Genomic DNA, 8,624 nt, shown 5'->3' with positions numbered 1-8,624 from the left:
AGATATATCTTGGGGACCTGGGCTTCAGGTCACAACAATGTCTAAGTACGTAGTGAATGGTTATAAGTTTCATACAGAGGATTGCTCTAAAAATAAAAATAGCAACAACAGCGGGGTGTGGGTTCAAGGTGGTGATGGCAACCAAGTTGGAGATATTGATTATTATGGTGTGGTCAAAGAAATATTACAACTAGAATATACAGGTTGGCCATATAAGAAATTGATACTCTTTAGATGCAAGTGGTTTGACCCAAATCCAACAAGAGGTACAAGAGTACACAACCAATACAACATAATTGAGGTTAATCATACGAGGGAGTATGATCGCTATGATCCTTTCATAATTGCACATAACGTTAGGCAAGTGTATTATGCTCTTTATCCATTGCGGCAGAGTAAGTCCGATTGGTGGGTTGCAATAAAAACTAAGCCTGTAGGTAGGGTGGAAGTCGAGAATGTGTTAGATGTTGCATATCAAAACGATATCTCCAATGTTCACCAAATAGTGGACGATCAGTTAGAAAATGATTTGGAACATCCTGAACGCATATTGGAAGAAGTTGATATAAATGAAGTAACAATTATAGAAAATGAGGACGAAGAATCAACTGATGAAGCTCAAACAAGTGAGGACGAAGAATTCTCGGACGAGGAACAATACGTCGATGAGGATTAAAAAGTTAGTTTTTTAAAGCACTCTCGTTTTATAGCTAGTTTCTTATATGTTTCAATCTAAATGTGTATTATATTATGCAGATGGCAGGCAAGGGTCAAGGTAACAATGACCCTACTAGTTCTCGGGGTCGAGAAAAGGGTAGGAAGGGAAAGAGGAGGGTAGAAAATAATACTCCCTCTTGTCCACCCTTTTCAGAGATGCCTATGTCTTATCCTCCACCACACGGCTATACTGAGCTGCCACAGCATCACGAGCGGTACACCTTCATTCAGACACCCAGTCTTCCATCACAGGGCCATAGGACTATATGTCCGACATACGGTCCAGCTGCCTCACAGCGATCTGCATCACATCCACATGGATCACATCCCTACATATCACAGCCACATGGATCACATCCATCCATGTCACAGCCGCTCGGGTCATAGCCACTCGGGTCACAGCCATCGGTATCACATCAATTTGGGTCGCATCCAGCTATGTCGCAGTCACAGGGATCGCAACCATCTTCATCATCGACTCCATCTATTGCAGGCCTTCGCCTGCGAGGCATTAGCTCTGACCCGCCTACACCGTCTTCACATGCCTCTGATACACATGCTTTGGATGGTGATGACGAGGTAGTGCATTATGATCGATATGGCAGGATCATCATAGTCCCTGAGGGTGATGGGTAAGTGTTATTCATTATTTTTGCGTCTATTGATTTGTAACATTTTTACTAAGATATTAATGTGTTTTTATTATTAAATTGCAGGTTCAGGCCGGGTAATAAGACTACGAGGATAATCACCAATGCCATCAGAAAGCTTTATGATGGCCCTTATGCGACTTGGACGGATTGCCCATTCTCACTGAAGGAGCAAATTTTCAATCAATTTAAGGTATAAATGTTGTTTTAAACAGTTTAATAATTTATATTTATGATGTTTCCATCTAATATTTAACTTTTGAAATACAGAGCAAGTGTGTATGGGAAGACCGCTATAGCGTGGAAGTGGCTACAAATTTTCATCATAAAGCTCGCAAGAGATTGGCGGATGCTTTCTCGGATGCTAGAAAGAAGAACAAGAGGCCTGGCTGGTTACTTGAGAATTTTTGGAATGATTTGCAAAGGCAATGGCTTACCGCAGAGTTCTTAGAGAGGAGCGAAAAAGGAAAGAAAGCTCGCGCATCCGAGAAGGGAGGCTCCTTGCACACTGGAGGTGCGATCAGCCTAGGGACAATAAAAAGAAGATTGGTACGTAATTGCTTAAAATTATTTTACTTTTCTAAGTATATCTATTCTGTTTATTAACTAAATTAATTTGTTTTCAGGAAAAGAAGTATGGGCGTCCAATGAGTCATGATGAGCTATTCAAGGAGACACATATTGTGAAGAAGAAGAAAGAGGGGGATCAAGATAGGTGGGTCGAGGACCGGGCCTCGACTGCATATGTAAGCTTTCAATTTTCTTTAAGTATTATAATTTACTTTTATAAAAAATTTGAAATACTGATTTAATTTAAAATAATATAGGGTCGCTACCAAAGTAACGTCGAGGAATTCATCCGTAGTCATCCAGCTGGTGAATCGGGTGAGCCAACCTAACCTTCAGACGAGGATGCTGAGAGAATATGGTTGGAGTCTGTTGGCGGTCCAAAATGGGGGAAGGTATACGGGCTTCCTACTAAAAACTTCCATCGCTATAAGTGTGGAATGCGAGGAATAGGGACATCCTCGCAAGGAGAGCAACTTAATAGGGAGAGCCTCTCCGCTATGCGGGAGACAGTGACAAAGCTCACATCAGAGCTAGAAGCGGCCAAGGAAAGAGAAAGGCTTAGAGATGCTCAATTCCTTGGCATGCAAGCTCAGATCAGAACTCTCCTATCTAGTGGAGCTTTTCCGTTGCCCCGATGTCGTGAGTCATCTACAGAGGGTCGACCTCCACGTGATCGTTCCTCCCGTTCTGCTCGTGATCGTTCCTCCCGTCCTCCTCGTGATCGTGCTTCCCGTCCTTCACAAGACCGTTCTCTATATCGTCTTGTAAATGAAAGTTCATCATACGGTGATGATGATGTTGTAGAAAACACCCCTTGACTTTTATATACTTTGAACTAGACAAATAGAACCAGTTTTGAACTAGTTGTAATTAGTTTTAACTTGGTTTTGGATTTTTATGTTCAATTGAACTTTAATTTGTTAGTTTTAAAGTATTTATTGAATTTTTTGGTTGTTGTTGTTGTGTTGTTGTTGTTGTTGTTGTTGTTGTTGTGTTGTTGTTGTTGTTGTTGTTGTTGTTGTTGTTGTTGTTGTGTTATTGTTGTGTTGTTGTTGTTGTTGTTATTCTTGTTGTGTTGTTGTTGTTGTTGTTGTGTTGTTGTATTGGTATGCTGGCAGGTGGTGTAGCTGCCAAAACAGGCATTTTATGCCAAAATTAAACCCAGAAAAACAGACCAAAGTTGGTCGGTTTTTAATAAAAACAATAAATTATTCCAAAATACCGACCAAAGTTGGTCGGTTAATGAACATTGAATTCCCAAAATTCAACATTACCGACCAACTTTGGTCGGTATTTTGCTTGCACTGTTGAGATTACCGACCATAGTTGGTCGGTAATATTTTATTTTAATTATTTTTTAAAAATATATATTTTCAATTACCGACCAAAGTTGGTCGGTTTTTTTTAATTTTAATAATTAATAAAAAAAATATAATTTAGTTAAACCGACCAACTTTGGTCGGTAAAATTAAATTAATAAATTATGTTTCCGACCAAAGTTGGTCGGTAAGTAATTAAACTTGTCAGATAGTCGTTTTAATCTATCGACCAAAGTTGGTCGGTAATTTCCAACCAGCTTTGGTCGGTAAGCCATTCCGACCATCAAAACACCGTCCACACCGTAATGGTCGCATTTTAGTCGGTAATTTGCCATAACCGACCAACATTGGTCGGTTCTTTTGGTCGGTTTTTAGCGAATTTCTAGTAGTGAATAACAAAATCTCGATCAACCTGAGCCGGTATCAAAATCTGCACAGAAAGTGCACAGTGCAGCATCAGTACAACCGACCCCATGTACTGGTAAGTGTCGAGCCTAACCTCAACGAAGTAGTGACGAGGCTAAGGCAAGGCATCTACAACTCAACCTGTACAATTTAACAATGTATATACAAATAACAGAAATGAAGAACTAAATAGGAATTGTCGGGAGGGGAACATACTGAGGGGAATACAAGATAAAGAACTACAACAGAATGATCACCGGAGTAGTCAATATACCATGAATCAACATGAATAGTGAATATATTAAGGAAAAATGCACGGCATCACCCTTCGTGCTTTTACTCTCAATCTCACCATAAAATTAATAGAAATGGCACGGCATCACCCTTCGTGCATTAACTCTCATATCATGGCACGACATCACCCTTCGTGCATTAACACTCATAATATGCCACGGCATCACTCTTCGTGCATTAACACTCACAATATAGCACGGCATCGCCCTTCGTGCATTAACACACACAATATGACACAACATCACCCTTCGTGCATTAACACTCTCCCTTACCATAATGCAATGCATAAATAACAACAGGGAGATAGAAAAATAAGTACAAAACTTACTTCAATATTTGGTTCCATAATATCAATCTCAACTTTGAAATAAAATTCAATTATCACCAGAAAATCCGTAGACGTGATAAGAACGATAAATTGAACAACACTAGTATAACACGTAGCAATTAGGCATAGGAATGAGACAATATAAGAAAAACAGAGAAATATGGAAAATAGGTAAATTGGCGGCGCATAAGTACTTGTCACCTCACATATACGCCGCTCACATGGATTTCACTTAGAAAATAATCTAAGGTTCCTAATTCCCTCAAGTCAGGGTTAGGCACAACACTTACCTCGCTCCGAAGGCCACTTAATTCTATTTCACAACTTTTTCTTTGGAATTCACCTCCAAACCACTCGTATCTATTCAAACATGACTCAATAATATCAAATATTGCATAAATTAAATTTCCCAAATTTTCCTCCAAAAAGTCAAAATATCGACCCTCGGCCCGCTTGGTCAAAACCCGAGGTTCAGACCAAAATCTATTTACCCATTCACCCTCGAGCCCGAATATATAATTGATTTTGGAATCCGACCTCAAATTGAGGTCTAAATCCCCAAATTTTCGAAATTCCTAGTTTCTACCCTAACCCATAATTCTACCATGAAAGCTCTAGATTTTTGGTTGAAATCTTGTTATAAGATGTAAAAGATTGAAATAAAAGAGTTAGGAATCACTTACCTATGATTTGGGAAAGATTTGGTCTTTGGCAAATCGCGTCTAAAGGTTTAGGATTTTGAAAATATGAAGAATGAATGAAAAATCCCGTCTAAGTCCCTTTTACTCAGCTACAGGTGTCGCAATTGCGACCAGAGCTTCACAAATGCGAAGGAACAATCGCAATTGCGATGCCCTTCACAATCCCGTTGCCTTCGCAAATGCAAGGAAAGTGTCGCATTTGCGACCACTGAACCTCGCAAATGCGAGTAGATGTTCTCATTTGCGAACCTGCCCTTCCGAGACTCCCTTCGCAACTGTGAAGGTAACCTCGCAAATGCGAGAACTGCTGGCCCAGGCTTCTGATCGCAATTGCGATGAAAGCCTCGCAATTGCGGACCCTGTTATGTTTGCATTTGCGATGCCTGATCTCGCGATTGCGAGATCAGAGGCCTGCAACAGGTTCAGTTATACCAACAAAATTTTCTATGTTCAAAACATCTCGTGGCCTATCCGAAACTCACCCGAGCCCTCGGAGCTCCAAACCAAACATGCACACAAGTCTAAAAATATCATACGAACTTGCTCGCGCGAACAAATCATCAAAATAACACCTAGAACTATGAATTTAGCACCAAATCCAATAAAATTCTCAAGAACACTTTAAAATTTATATCTTCTCAATAGGACGTCCGAATCTCGTCAAATAAACTCCGTTTCTCACCAAATTTCACAGACAAGTCTTAAATATCATAATGAACCTGTACCGGGCTCCGGAACCAAAATACGGACCCGATACTAACAATGCCAAATATCAATCAATTCTTAAAAACAATTAATTTCCAAACTTTTAATTTTTATCAAAAATTCATAACTCAAGATAGGGACCTCCGATTTCGATTACGGACATACGCCCAGGTCCCATAATTCGATACGGACCTACCGGGACCGTCAAAGCACGGATCCGGGCCAGTTTACCAAAAATGTTGACGAAAGTCAACTAAAATAAACTTTTAAGGTAAAAATTCTTATTTTCATTAGTTTTCAACATAAAAGCTTTCAAAAAACCTGCCCGGACTGTGCACGCAAATCGAGGAGGGTAAAATGAAATTTTTAAGGCTTAAGAGTGCAGATTCGAGTTCTAAAACAAAAGATGACCTTTTGGGTCATCACATTCTCCACCTCTAAAACAACCGTTCGTCCTCGAACGGACATAGAAAAGTACCTGGGCTGGTGAAAAGGTGGGGATATTTACTCCGCATATCAGACTCGGACTCCCAAGTAGCTGCCTCAATAGGCTGACCTCTCCACTGCACTCGAACTGAAGGGTAACTCTTTGATCTCAACTGGCAAAAATGCCGGGCTAGAATTGCCACCGGCTCCTCCTCGTAAGTCAAATCCTTGTCCAACTAGACATAGCTGAAATCTAACACATGGGACGGATCGTCGTGATACTTTCGAAGCACGAACTCATGGAATACCGGATGAACAACTGCTAAACTAGGTGGCAAACGCAAGCCTGTAAACCACCTCTCCCACTCTCTCCAGAATCTCAAAAGGTGTGATATACCTAGGGCTCAACTTGCCCTTCTTTCCGAACCTCATTACACCCTTCATGGGTGATACCTGAAGTAACACTCTCTCTCCGACCATGAATTCAACATCACGAACTCTACGGTCGGCATAACTCTTATGCCTGGACTGAGCTGTGCGAAGTCGATCCTTAATAATCTTGACCTTATCCAAGGCATCCTGTACTAAGTCTGTGCAAAACAACCGAGCCTCTCCCGGATCAAACCACCCAACTGGCGACCGACTCTACAATATAATGCCTCATAGGGAGCCATCTGAATGCTCGACTGGTAGCTGTTAATGTAGGCAAACTCTGCAAGGGGCAAGAACTGATCCCACGATCCTCTGAAGTCTATAACACAAGCGCGTAGCATATCTTCCAAGATCTGAATAGTACGCTCGAACTGCCCATCCGTTTGAGGATGAAATATTGTGCTCAATTGACACGGGCACACCGTGAAGACGGATGATCTCACGAATGTAAATCTCTGCCAACCTCTCCGAGGAATAGGTAACTGCCACAAGAATGAAATGCGCTGAATTAGTCAGCCTGTCCACAATAACCCAAACTGCATCGAACTTTCTCTGATTCCGTGGGAGTCCAACAACAAAATCCATAGTGATACGCTCCCACTTCCACTCAGGAATATCTAACCTTTGAAGTAAACCACCAGGTCTCTGATGCTCACACTTTACCTACTGACAATTTAGGCACCGAGCTACATAGGCAACTATGTCCTTCTTCATTCGCCTCCACCAATAATGCTTCCTCAAGTCCTAATACATCTTGGCGGCGCCCGGATGAATAGAATATCGGGAACTGTGGGACTCCTCAAGGATCAACTCACGAAGTCCATCCACATTAGGCACACAAATATGACCCTGTATCCTCAAAACTCCATCATATCCAACAGTAACCTGCTTGGCACCACCGTGCCGCACTGTGTATCTAAGAACAAGTAAATGAGGATCGTCATCCTGCCGATCTCTAATGCGCTCAAACAAAGAAGACCGAGCAACTGTACAAGCTAGAACACGGCTGGGCTCAGAAACATCTAACCTCACAAACTGATTGGCCAAGGCCTGAACATCCAATACAAGCGGTCTCTCACCAACTGGAATATATGCAAGGCTACCCATACTGACTGACTTTCTACTCAAAGCGTCGGCCACCACGTTGGCCTTCCCGGGATGATACAATATGGTGATATCCTAGTCTTTCAATAGCTCCAACCACCTCCTCTGCCTCAAATTGAGTTCCTTCTGCTTGAACAAATACTGCAAGCTCCGATGATTAGTGAATACCTCACATGGCATGCCGTACAGATAGTGCCATCAAATCTTCAGCGCATGAACAATGGCTGCCAGCTCTAGATCATGAACAAGGTAATTCTTCTAGTGAACCTTCAGCTGCCGCGAAGCATATGCAATAACCTTGCCACCTTGCATCAATACTGTACCCAGGCCAATACGAGATGCATCACAATATACTGTATAAGATCCTGAACCTGTGGGTAACACTAATACTGGTGTCGTGGTCAAAGTAGTCTTGAGCTTCTGAAAGCTCGCTTCACACTCGTCTGACCACCTGAACGGGGCACCCTTCTGGGCCAATCTGGTCAACGGGGCTGCTATGGATGAAAACCCCTCCATAAATCGACGGTAATAGCCCGCCAAACCCAGGAAACTACGGATCTCTGTAGCTGATGTTGGTCTAGGTCAGTTCTGAACTGCCTCAATCTTCTTAGGATCCACCTGAATATCCTCTGTTGATACAACGTGACCCAAGAAAGCAACAGAACTCAACCAAAACTCGCATTTTGAGAACTTAACATATAACTGGCTATCTTTCAGAGTCTGAAGAACGATCCGAAGGTGCTGCTCATGCTCCTCTCGACCGTGGGAGTAGATCAAGATATCATCAATAAACACAACCACAAAGGAATCCAAGTAGGGTTTGAACATCTGGCTCATCAAATCTATGAATGTTGTTGGGGAATTTGTCAGCCCAAATGACATCACTAGAAACTCATAATGCCCATACCGAGTCCGAAAAGTTGTTTTAGGAACATCGGATGCCCTAATCCTCAACTGATGGTAGCCAGATCTC

Source organism: Nicotiana tomentosiformis, chromosome 2 (assembly GCF_000390325.3).
Source record: "Nicotiana tomentosiformis chromosome 2, ASM39032v3, whole genome shotgun sequence".
In the NCBI taxonomy this organism is placed as follows: Eukaryota; Viridiplantae; Streptophyta; class Magnoliopsida; order Solanales; family Solanaceae; genus Nicotiana; species Nicotiana tomentosiformis.
Note: the sequence above shows the minus strand (reverse complement) of the source record.